Genomic DNA, 11205 nt, shown 5'->3' with positions numbered 1-11205 from the left:
GCCCACCCATGGGGCTGCAGGGACGTCCCGTGCAGCCCTGCCCGCGCTGCTGCACATGCTGGGACAGACTGGGGGGGCCCTCGGGCACCTTGGGGATCCTCTGCACCCTGGGCGGCACCGCAGGAGGCGCCCGGAAGGACCCGTCCCATCCTTCCGGGGTTCACTCACTGCACCCCAACGCCGGCACCGGGCCGCTGGGCACCGCTGGCCAAAGCCCTGGCCCAGGGACCTGCGGGTGCAGGGCGGTTGCCTGCTGGTCTGATCCTCTGGTGGTCCTCGCTCCTGCATGTTGTTGTCAATTAACGAGTTTACCCTCGTAAAATTCACCTGACCAAGGCCACCCCAGGGCCTGGCCTGGACCTTTGGCCAGAGCTGGCCCCAGCAGAGCTCTGCCCGCACCCTGGGGCTGGGTCTGGGGCAGGTTCTTGCCAGGCCCACGTGAGGGACGACGGCACCTGGCTGTTTGGTGACGGGACGGGCACACGGCGCAGCCTCCATGCAGCCCCACCGTGCCGCAGAGCCACGTCCAGCCATGGGCTCGCCTGCTGGACAATCTGAACGGAGGCCATGACACGCTGAGGCGTTGCTGGGAGCGATCTGTGTAAATCCGTGGGGTGCTCTATCCTGGAAGTAACCCCACGCTCATCGCCACGGGGCTGCGGCTCCCTCGGTGCTCTGCGCGGGGCCAGGCACGCTGCAGTGAGGCCACAGGCGGTGTTTGACTGTGAACGCCTGCATTCAGCTGCCCCTCCCTGCCTTCGGTCCCCCCACACGGGTGGTGTGTGGAGCCGCGGGATGTTGGGCATCGTGGGTTGGACCTGTGGGACCTTCCCTGCCCGTCAGATCACTGCTGCTGGGGTGGAGTGGGGAAGCAGTCTCCCGGCACAGGACGGCACGGCGGGAGGGCCCTCTGCGGTGCTGCTCTGCTTGAGCGTGAAGGCATGGCCACGGGTTGTGTCCCCTCCCCAGGAGAGGCAGCACTGGGCTGGTGACGTGGTGGGGGAATAAGGAAATGAACCCAAATAATCCTCTGTCACCTTACAGGCAGCAAGTTACGGTTTTCTGAGAGTAGGGGAGGCTGGAAGGAGGAGTCATGCCCAGTGGGACTCTGCCACCTCCCTTGGCTCCAAGGGGCTTCTGCGGTGGCTCAGCTGCGCTGTGACTTCGGGCAGAGCTGGGCACTCCTGAGGCTTCTCACTGTCCCGCTGATGCCCCTCACTGCAGCCTGTGTTGTCCTGCACAGCCAGAGCTAAACATCAGCCAGAGCAAGCCCTGGCTCGGTGGCATGGTTGAGCTCTCCCCAGCCCCGATGGCACAGCGGCAGGAGTTACTCATTTGCTCCCCGGCTTGCCCAACATTAATCCAGCCTGCACAGGTGTGAGCAGATGAAGATGACGCGGCAACTTTTAAAAGACATTATTGCTGCAGGCATTAAGGTGTCAGTGGGTGATGCTGTTCTTCGACAGCAGAAACAGGCATCCATTAGCACTGCGGGACAGTTCATTCTGCATCTGCCCAAAGCCACTTTCCAGGGATTAGGTTTCTGTGTCCCGCCCTACGCTCCAGGCTGCAGCCCTATCGCTCACGCAGGAGGAGAATCATGCTGTGGTCAGTGAAAGTTTGTATCTGACCACCCTTGGCCACCACTGTTGGCCAAGTGGCATTCCCAGGCTTCATGTGTGCCGGGCTTCGTACATGCTTCACATGACAGATCAGTTGTCCTGGACACGGAAAGGACACACCGTGGCGCTCGGGGCGGTGGTGGCAGCGCAGCAGCCCTCTCTCTGCAGCACCACTCGATGACCTGGCGGGCAGGTCGGACACAGCCCTGTCACGGGTGCGGGAGGAGCCAGGGTGCTGCGGGAGCAGAGAGCATTAGTGATCTCTGAGTTCAGTCAACAAGTAATAAATACTGAGAGTGCAAACTCTCTGCACATATTCTATTATCATTTGAGCGTTTGGGGTTTTGGCCAGGCAAAATTCAATTTGCAATCACAAATCAGGAAGTAATGCATCTAAACTGTGTTACGTGCCTTGCAGTGCTTTGTACTCGGGGTTCAGCGGGGAAATCCCGCAGCAGGCTCGAGGTCCCGTCCTCACGGCGGCAGCCTGGCTGCAGGCCCACAGCCCCAGCCTGCCCCCGCTCCTTCCCTGCCTCTCCCTGCCTGCAGTGCGAGGGTCCCTGGGGCAGGCGGCCTGCTCCAGCCATCCCCGCAGGGTGCTCTGCCCTCCGGCCTCCCCGCCTGCCTGCACTGGCACCGTGTCTGCACTGCGCCCCCGTTCACCCCAGTCCCTGTGGCTGTGCCCCGTTCACCCGCACACCCCAGTCCCTGTGGCTGTGCCCCGTTCACCCGCACACCCCAGTCCCTGTGGCTGTGCCCCGTTCACCCCAGTCCCTGTGGCTGTGCCCCGTTCACCCGCACACCCCAGTCCCTGTGGCTGTGCCCCGTTCACCCGCACACCCCAGTCCCTGTGGCTGTGCCCCGTTCACCAGCACACCCCAGTCCCTGTGGCTGTGCCCTGTTCACCAGCACACACCAGTCCCACCTGTTCTGCTTAGGACAGTGGCACAGGCAGCCCTGCTGGCTCCTTCCCTGTCCTGTGCCCCTGCCCTGGCACCTGCACAGAGGCTGTTGGAGGCTCTTTCAGCGAGGAGAGGATTCCCCAGAGTCTCCCTGGCATTGGAACCCTTTCACACCCCCCGGTCAGTCCCTTGCTCCAGCAGTCACTGAGGTAAGTGCGAGGCGCCGGGAGAGGCTCCGGCATGTAGGGGATGCCCTGGCTGGGGTGCAGGAGGCTCATGCACCTGCGCTGTGTCACCCTGCTGTCGCCTGTCGCGGCCCAGTACTGAGCACACCAGGAGGGTTCCCCGTGCATCAGGAATTTACCTCTGAGCTGTGGCCGTGGCCCTTGGGAGTTGGGAAAGTTGGATTTATGACAATGCTGGTGCAGAAACTGCCCATGCTTTGTAGCGTATAAATGTTAGTGATGAAATGAAACCCACAACAGATGGATGGATTTTGTGTCCCTAATCTAAGCCTTATTCAGCTTTAAACTCGCACGAGGTGGACATTCACAGATTCATGAAATGAATTAATGTGACCCCCAATAGCTGCTGGGTCCTGACCCGGGGGTCCTGGACCTCTGTGACTGTTCCCTTCCCACGACACACACTCGTGCAATTATTTCCCAGCTGATGAATGTCTGTGCAAGCGTCCATGTCCTCCATCCTCTCTCTGACAGGGAAGGTCTGTGCGGGCCCTGTCCTGCCCGCGCCTGCCTCCAGAGAGGGGCAGGGTGGTGCTGCCGAGGTGCGGCGCTGCCTGTCCCCACTCCCCGTGGTGACCGACAAGCCCGCGCTCAGCTTGACTCAGTGGCCTGTCCCAGTGAGCATCGCCCCTCAGCCTGCTGTGGGCTGGCCGAGAGGAGGGCCAGGAGGGTGCAAATGCCAGGTCTGCCCCCACGGGCCCAGAGCTGTCTCCCAGCTGGTCCCGTGGCTGCCCACTGCGTGCTCTCACCAACCGGCCAGGTCTGCTGCTCTTCACGGGCTGCTGTCCTGCTCCTGTTCACTGGGAGAGAATGCCCAAGGTGTCTTGTGAGGGTTCATTCTCATCAGTTCAGCCACATCCGTGTGCCAGCTGCTGGATCTTAATTCCCTCCCATGGAGATGGAATTAACTCCATGATCCCTTGTGGTAACCACAGTGGATGACAAAGGTACCGCACATCACAGATGCTTCCTCTGAAGCTGTTTATAGGAAATTCCCCCATTGTCTTCAGCCAAGGAATGGGCTCAGACCCATTGCTGGGCTGTGGACATCAACTCGCTGGGACTTCATGAGCTTTATGAAATGTGGAAAGTCCCTCTGCTAATCATTAATAAATCCCGATTCTCCTTTTTTGTTTATTTGGTGATGCCATTTTTTTACCATCTGCTGCATAATTGGTTTGGGGGAGTTAAGTGCTGCCCTAGAACAGACATTTATACCTTTGATTATCACAGGGTATTGTGAAGTCAAGAGTTCTGCTATGTAATTATGTGCAATGTGAAAAGTAATTTATTCTGTTGGGTTTAGACCAGCTGCCCAATTATTTATTCTGGCGCTTCCTAGTTTCTATTGTAAGAAACAGTTAATAATTGTTTGCTATGCACATGCACTGCACCATTTGTGACACTGCAGATCCTCATCATCTTTCCCAGCTGCTAATTTCTTTTCTACGCTTGTAAGATGGAACAACTAGGTAGCACGTGGTGTTTGAGATGAGGTTGTCTTCTGTATTGACAGATTGATAATAATGTTACCGATCAGCCCTTTCCCACATCATTTATGCCACATGAAGTCATCAGAGCCAAGAGCCTATACAGCTAAAAAGGGATCTGACAGGTGTATTGATAGCAAAATTATTCAGCATTATCATGGTCACTGAGCACATGAATGATGGAAATTACTGAGCTTCTTTGCTTGGGAGCTAACATCAGCCTTTATCAAAGCCCCCAGCAGCACCCCTGGGGAAGAAGTTTATTTGTTACTGCTCATTCTACAAAGGAGGGTGGAGCTGAGCAGAGACGTGTACAAAGCACTGAGCCTGGGGCAGGAAAGCTAACCCAGTGAGGAGAAGAATGAGGAGCACTGGGCCAATGCTGCATCCCGAGTTGAACGCTGTGACCAGCTGCCATGCAAAAGGAGTGTGTGTGCCATGTGTAAATGGTCCCACAGCCTTCGGAAAGCCCGATCTGGTCCAGATGCCTGATCTGCCTGGTAGTGCTGTACCTCCTCTGGGGCTTAGTGCCCAGCCAGGGGCTTGGGCTTAAGGAGGGAGAAAACTCACCTGGGAGTCCTGAAGTGGGAGTTTTGGTCAAAGCAGCTTACGGTGAAAGCCTGAATTAGCCTGGGCTGTTTAGCCTAGAAACTAAGAAACTGAGGGGGATGTGCTGACAGCTTCTCTTTAGATGCCTGACAGCTGCCAAGTATAGACATCCAAGAGTATCCAAGAGACTGGGGTGGTCTGCTCTGTGTCTGAGGCCAGGGCTTGAGCCGTGTTGGCCTGGCCTGGAGGGAGCCGTGCCTCCTCTCAGTGTGAGACTGGGGGATGCTGATCTGGTTTCCAGCCTCCCCCCCTCCCCCGAGGGCTGTCTGGCTGCTTCTCCTCTGACACCTCCTCCCTGGTGTTGCTTCTCACAGGGCCACAGTGATTTGCCACCTGCAAATCTCCAATACTGGGATCTGCTCGTTGTTTGCTTGTGCTGACTGTGCAGGTGTTCCCGTTACCTGGGAGCAGAGCTGGTGTTCCTAGATGAGGGGAGAGAACTCGTCTGCTGGCCAGCCTGGCTCCGCCACCGGCCTCGCGCAGTGCGGGCGGTGGGTCAGCCTGCGCTGGCTGTGCCGCGCTCCTTGAGGCCAGTGGAAGAGCCAGGGTGGTGGGGAGGGGGGGAAACCTGTGCAAAGCCTGCGTGTCACCGGCTATGGGGCAGGCAGGGACGTGGCCCAGCAAGAGAAGGGGCTGACTGGGCAGCGCGTGCGATGGGCAGCCCTGGGTGAGGGGTGTTACTGTAGCGTGGCGTCGTGGAATTTCCCTCCAGTACAGGGGCTGCCCTTGCACGGGAGTGGCCGGTGGCCAGGGGTGTCCAGGGACATCAGAGACAGGTCAGTCTTGTTAGGTGGTGGGGACCCGGTCACCCTGGCTGGAAGGGGCAGACGGATTGGCCTTGGACCCCTGTGCCAGCCACCTCTGCCAGTGACGTGGCCTGTCCCCACAGCCGGTGCCCGGGCTCCGACGCAGTGCCTGGAGCTTGTGCCTGTAGGCTGGACGGGTCCTCCCTGCTTTGCCCCCGCTCTGCACAGCGGCATTCCTGAGGCAGGGCCAGGGCTGTGCTGTCCTCACCCGTCCTGTGCCGGCCCCACCACTCTCAGGCTGACTGGGCCACACTGCCAGCCTTTCCCTGGGCTGGCCACCGCCCTGCCCTCACTGCCCCGTGCACTCGTGCTGTGCCCGCGGCAGCGCAGAGCCAGTGTGTTGTGCCAGACCCAGGCACATACCTGGCTGTGGAACATCCTTGGGGGCTGCGACAGGCGTGGGGATCCCTCACGCCCGCCCCCTCCGTTCACGTCCATGGAAGGCGCCGTTGGATGCCCTCTGTGAACCGCTGCCGCCTTCCCTCAGGCCTGTGCGGGAGGCAGTGCTCACACCAGTCTGGTGGGCAGGGAAGGTCCGATTTCATGGATAGGTCGTTCTCTTTCTCCTCCTGCTGTGTCCCGTCCCCTCTCAGACTTGGCCACTCTGAGCTGAGGTCCCTGGCCGGCAGCCATGCGTGACCCTGCTCACCCCAGCGCTGTTCCTGCTGCCGTCCCTGCCGGCCTTGTACAGTGCCCTGAGAGGCCGCGGACACCGCAGGGCCCCCCCAGGCAGTGCTTAGCCCCCTGCGTGGCCGGAGCAAGGTCTGGGGAATGGCCGTGCCAGCGCCTCGCCTCCCCATCGCCCCGCGGCTGGGCAGGATGCGCAGGATCCACGTCCGGGCTCGCGCAGAACCACCCGCTCAAGCCGCACGTTTCCAGGCTCAGAGCACAGCTGAGGACCGGGGCTGGCATCACCCCTGACCCCAAACTGCGGTTGGCCGCTGTGGCAAGGCCGGAATCATCGTGGCACGGCACGAGGAGCAAGGGCTGGGCCTCCTGGCAGGGCGCAGAGCCGTGGCTGCGTGGAGGGAACTCGCACGCCTGGACATGGGCACATCGCAGTGACGGCACATGGGGTGAAAAGGAAGCCAAGACCTGGTGCCTCCACTTGTCTGCTTCGGACCAAGGGCGGGGGATGCACCTGAGAAAGGCTCTCAGACCTCACCGGAGCTGTCTGGGCTTGCCTCTCTCTCCCACAAAGGTTTCTCTGAACCGCTGTCACTGGAGACTTGAGCTCTGCTGGGGTGAGGAGTCCCCCACCTGGACAGTTGTAATTGTCAGGCTACTGTCCTGGACGGTTGTTAACCATTCAGCTGGTAAATGTCTATTCTCCTTGTTGTGTCCCCCTCCCTGGAGTCAATGCCACATGTGCCCCATCCCGTGCTGGGGTCAGGATCATGTCCCCACTCCCGTGGGGGAGCTCTGGAGATCCCGCTGCTCTCTCACAGTCCTGCTGTTGGCAGGGCTGTAACTCGGCCCCACGGCACAGGCTTCGCTGTGCTCCCTCCAAACAACAGAGCTGAAATCACTGCGAGTTACAGCCTTGTGTCAGCACAGACACGGGTGCAGGTGATGGGTCTTTACAACCAGGATGAAGTGTTTGTCCTTCACCAGACCCACAGGGTCCAGAACCGGGGTGGCTGCGCTCCCTGCTCACCCCAAGGGAGCTCTGTGAGCACCGGTTATTGCTGATGAAATGATCACCCCTCCTTGGCTCCAGGGGAGCTCCAGTGAGGCATGAACCCCGGGAGAAGCTGCAGAAGGAAAGAATGTGCTCATCTAGACATATCCAGACAGAAGTGTTGGTTCTTGGAGTTTTTCTCAGTGTCCAAATGTGTTACAGACTTGAGACGAAGCTGAAGACACACAAGAAATCAGACTGTTGTATTATTAATACATATTATGAGACATACGGATTGATTATTGTAGATCTGAAAGTTTTAAGACTATTAGCCTGTCTGGACCAGGACAGTGGGTTGGAGACAAACATAAAACCTTGCACTGAAGGGAAGACAGAAGAAAAATTGTTTTAGCCACGAATTTATCAGCACTGGTATTAATATTAGCATATCAATGACAATAGTTTTCCATATAAATATTCCATATTCTTAGCAAGAATTGTATCATGAATATAATTTAGAAGTGAAGCCCAAGAAATTCTCACCAAGGATGCCCTCAGGGCTGAGGCATCTTCAGTGAGCCTGTTTTGACAGTGGCCAAATGTAAGTATTTCAGACAACGGGCTGCAGGCGACATGTACCACTGTCCTATCAAGCCATTGCATTTTACCTGTGACTTCTTGTCAGATATTTACTCAAACTTTGGAAAAAAAACCCAAAACCCAAACCAGAAAACCCGAGCTCTTTGTGCTCCTTTACTCCTCAGGGCAATTTCCCAGGGGATGCCATGCACCCATCCTTCAAACAGCTGAGAGTTCACTTTCCTAAGGTTTATGGTCTCGGCTATAGGTTTTGTCTGGCATATACACCTCAAGGCCATGAACCCCACCAGGGCATGATCACTGCAGCCTGTGCTACCGCCAGTCTTGACCTCTCCAGTCAGTTCTTCCGTGTTGGTGAGCAACAGGTCCGGTATATAGATCTAAATTTATATATGTGTATCTATCTATGCATGCAGACATGCACACATTTTTAAAGAAGATATCATTCTCTGACACAAACGAAGAGAAGGGAGACCTGCAGTGAAGTGAACAGTTGGTTATTTGATGCTTAACCCCCAGTCCCATGTAAACAAACAGGCTGCAACAACCCTCACACGGAAGGTTGCTGAGGTCTCTCATTTGATAGCTGAGGAAGTGTACATGCAAAAAGAATATCCAGTGTTAATAACTGAGGGTGGTTGGAGTCTGTCCTGGAAGATGGTATTTGATGTAGCCATGGCAAGATGTTTTGAAGAGGAAAGAGCATCCATATACAGCTCACTTCAGGGGTAAGCAGCTGTGAAGCATTCCTGCAGGCTTTCAGGATATCCCCATTTTAAACGCAGCAATCTTTTCAGCTGGTGAAACTCAAACCATCTTTGAAAGTCTGAGGACTGCCAGGGCAGTACAGATGTTACTGTGTGCCTTTCATTTTATCATACTGAATTTAATCTGCTGTTCCATCTCCCACCACTTAGCATTCTAAGATGCTCCAGTATATCTTTGTGGTTACCATTCAGTTTTTACTGGTCTGTGTAACCCTCACACCTGTTCCGAGTCCCTGTCCACTTACTTCCTCGATCACGGGGAAAGATTCTGAACAGCCCAGTGCTAATGTGGAACCCTCTGAGATCCCTGGACAATTCCAGATGTCTCCTCCAAATGCTTCCTCTAGCCCCCAAGACGACAACCATCCTTTTGCATGGCAGTCTCAATTCTTGAAGAGGACTGGGTGAGGGGCCTTGTTAAAATCTTTTGGAAATTCAAATAGCAGAAGCAGCAAGAAATAGTTGAAGATACATGGAAAAGTCTTCCTCTGAGGTTTACCTGTTTTCAGAATACTTAAAACAGATGTATGGGTCTGTCTGCCTTTCACAGATGTCCTAGTGGCCCCCTCATGCCCCACATCCTTCCTCTGCACATCAGTCCTCGTCTTTACTATAACCCTTATTGCCACAGGGGCTGCCCTCTGGTTTCCTTGATGTGAAGCATCTGACCACAAAGCCGGCACCACAGGTACCATCTGTCCTCTCTGGGGCAGCAGGAGCATCCCCTGCCCGTGTGCAAGGCCTGGGCTGGGCTGGGGCTGCCCAGGAAGAGTGTGGCCACCGAGGGCAGCTCAGGACGGGCCTCTTGGGGCCAGCACGTGCTGCAGCGTGCGGGCCAGGAGCCCTCCCTGGTCAGGAGGAGCCCTCCCTGGTCAGGAGGAGCTGACAACATTGGCCATGATTTTCCTAACCTTTTGCTTGGTTCTGTCTCACCCAGCAACCGCAAGGGCTGTTTCTTTGTTTATGGTTAGTCTATGTTTAAATAAGGGCTTTGTTTGAATAACCAACTGGCTTTTGTTACCTGCTTCTGAAGAAAGGCAAAGAGGTTGCTTCTGAGGCACAGCTGCACTTTCTAAAAACAAATGCCTCTGATTTAGAAGACCTTTAAGCATCATTCAGATGGAGGTTTGGGACCTGATACAACATGCATAGAAAGGGACACTGCACTAATTAATGTCTCAGCGGAGCTGCCCAATATAACCACCCTCCACCCCCCAGTCTCAGTCCTGCTGTATTTTAATTATGAAATCGACCCACTTAATTTTGAAGACAGCTGGCCTTCGGAGTCAGGCAACACTCTGAGAAATAATGTCATGCTGAGTTGGCTTCATTAGTAGCATCAGAGGCAAGGCGCGTCCCTGGGTGATGTCACCCTCCAGCCCTGCTCTCGCCATGCGGATCTGAGCAGGCACTGAGCACCAAACTGCTCCAGGAGCCGGTCCCCGGCCCTGGCTCTGCTCCCAGACACACTGCAGCTGCACAGTGAAACACCCAAGCTGCAGCTGATTCTACAGCAAGGAAAACGAAGCAGTGAAGAGCTTGCCTGGCCTCACCAATGGAGATTTTAAAAACCAAGTCAGATGCAGGGCAGAGCGACAGAGCTGCACAGCTCTGTGCCGGATGTCTGCTGCAGTGACCTCACTCCCATGTGTCACACGCAGCCACCAGGCTGGAATGACAAATCGCTGCTGTTGTCTCTGCGTAAGACACATCCCCTGTTACACAGTTCCTGCAAAGCTCAACAGAACGGCTCCACCTCTTTTGGATATTCTGGCATCACCAAAACAGCTTAAACATCTCTAAAGCTACAGCACTGGATAACTTGCAGGCAAGGATGGTAAGCTCGCTCCCCAAAAGTTATCTGGATTATTATTAATGGCTTTTAACAAGTTTTAGAACAATGGGGAAATCCTTGATGATTAAGAAAAAAGAAAAAAACCACCCCCCAAACCAAGATATTCTCTCTCCCAAGGAAAAAAAAAAATGAAACAAACCTCAGTGCTGTGCCAGTATTTAAAAAAATCACAAGCTGTGTGGTCAGCGTAAGTTCAGTTTATCAGTCTGAAATCTCCCAGGCAAACCAACAGAACAGTTGACATTAAAGGAGATCATAAGTAAAACCAACCAACAGGGCTTCAGAGAGCAGTTTTCTGTAAACATTATTTTTTAATTAATTGCAAGTCCAGGTTGGTAAACATAGCTACCGACATCATAAATTTCTGAAAGGCATTGTTCTTGGCCCCAAGTTATACAAATATTGGTGGAACCCATTAAATGCTAGTTAGTAAAAAATTGCAAAGAAGTTTGTCCTAGAGAATCCCAGAGTCTGCAGCTATTTGGCATTTTTATCAAGAACGTTAATGAAATTATAAAACTACAAAGGAAATCTGCAGATTAAAAAAGCTGATGACAAATAAAAGCAATGAAAAGATTGATTATACAACCAAGTTTTCTGGAAAAGTTGCTCAATAAAAAGTAGTTATTAAGGTCTCTGCTAGAGTAATTCCGTGAAATATATCATAATGCTTTAGAAAGGACAGATG

This window comes from Athene cunicularia (assembly GCF_003259725.1).
Source record: "Athene cunicularia isolate RWA chromosome 3 unlocalized genomic scaffold, athCun1 chr3_part1, whole genome shotgun sequence".
Classification (NCBI taxonomy): Eukaryota; Metazoa; Chordata; class Aves; order Strigiformes; family Strigidae; genus Athene; species Athene cunicularia.
The sequence above is the reverse complement of the archived record's forward strand: the minus strand, read 5'-3'. Positions refer to the sequence as shown.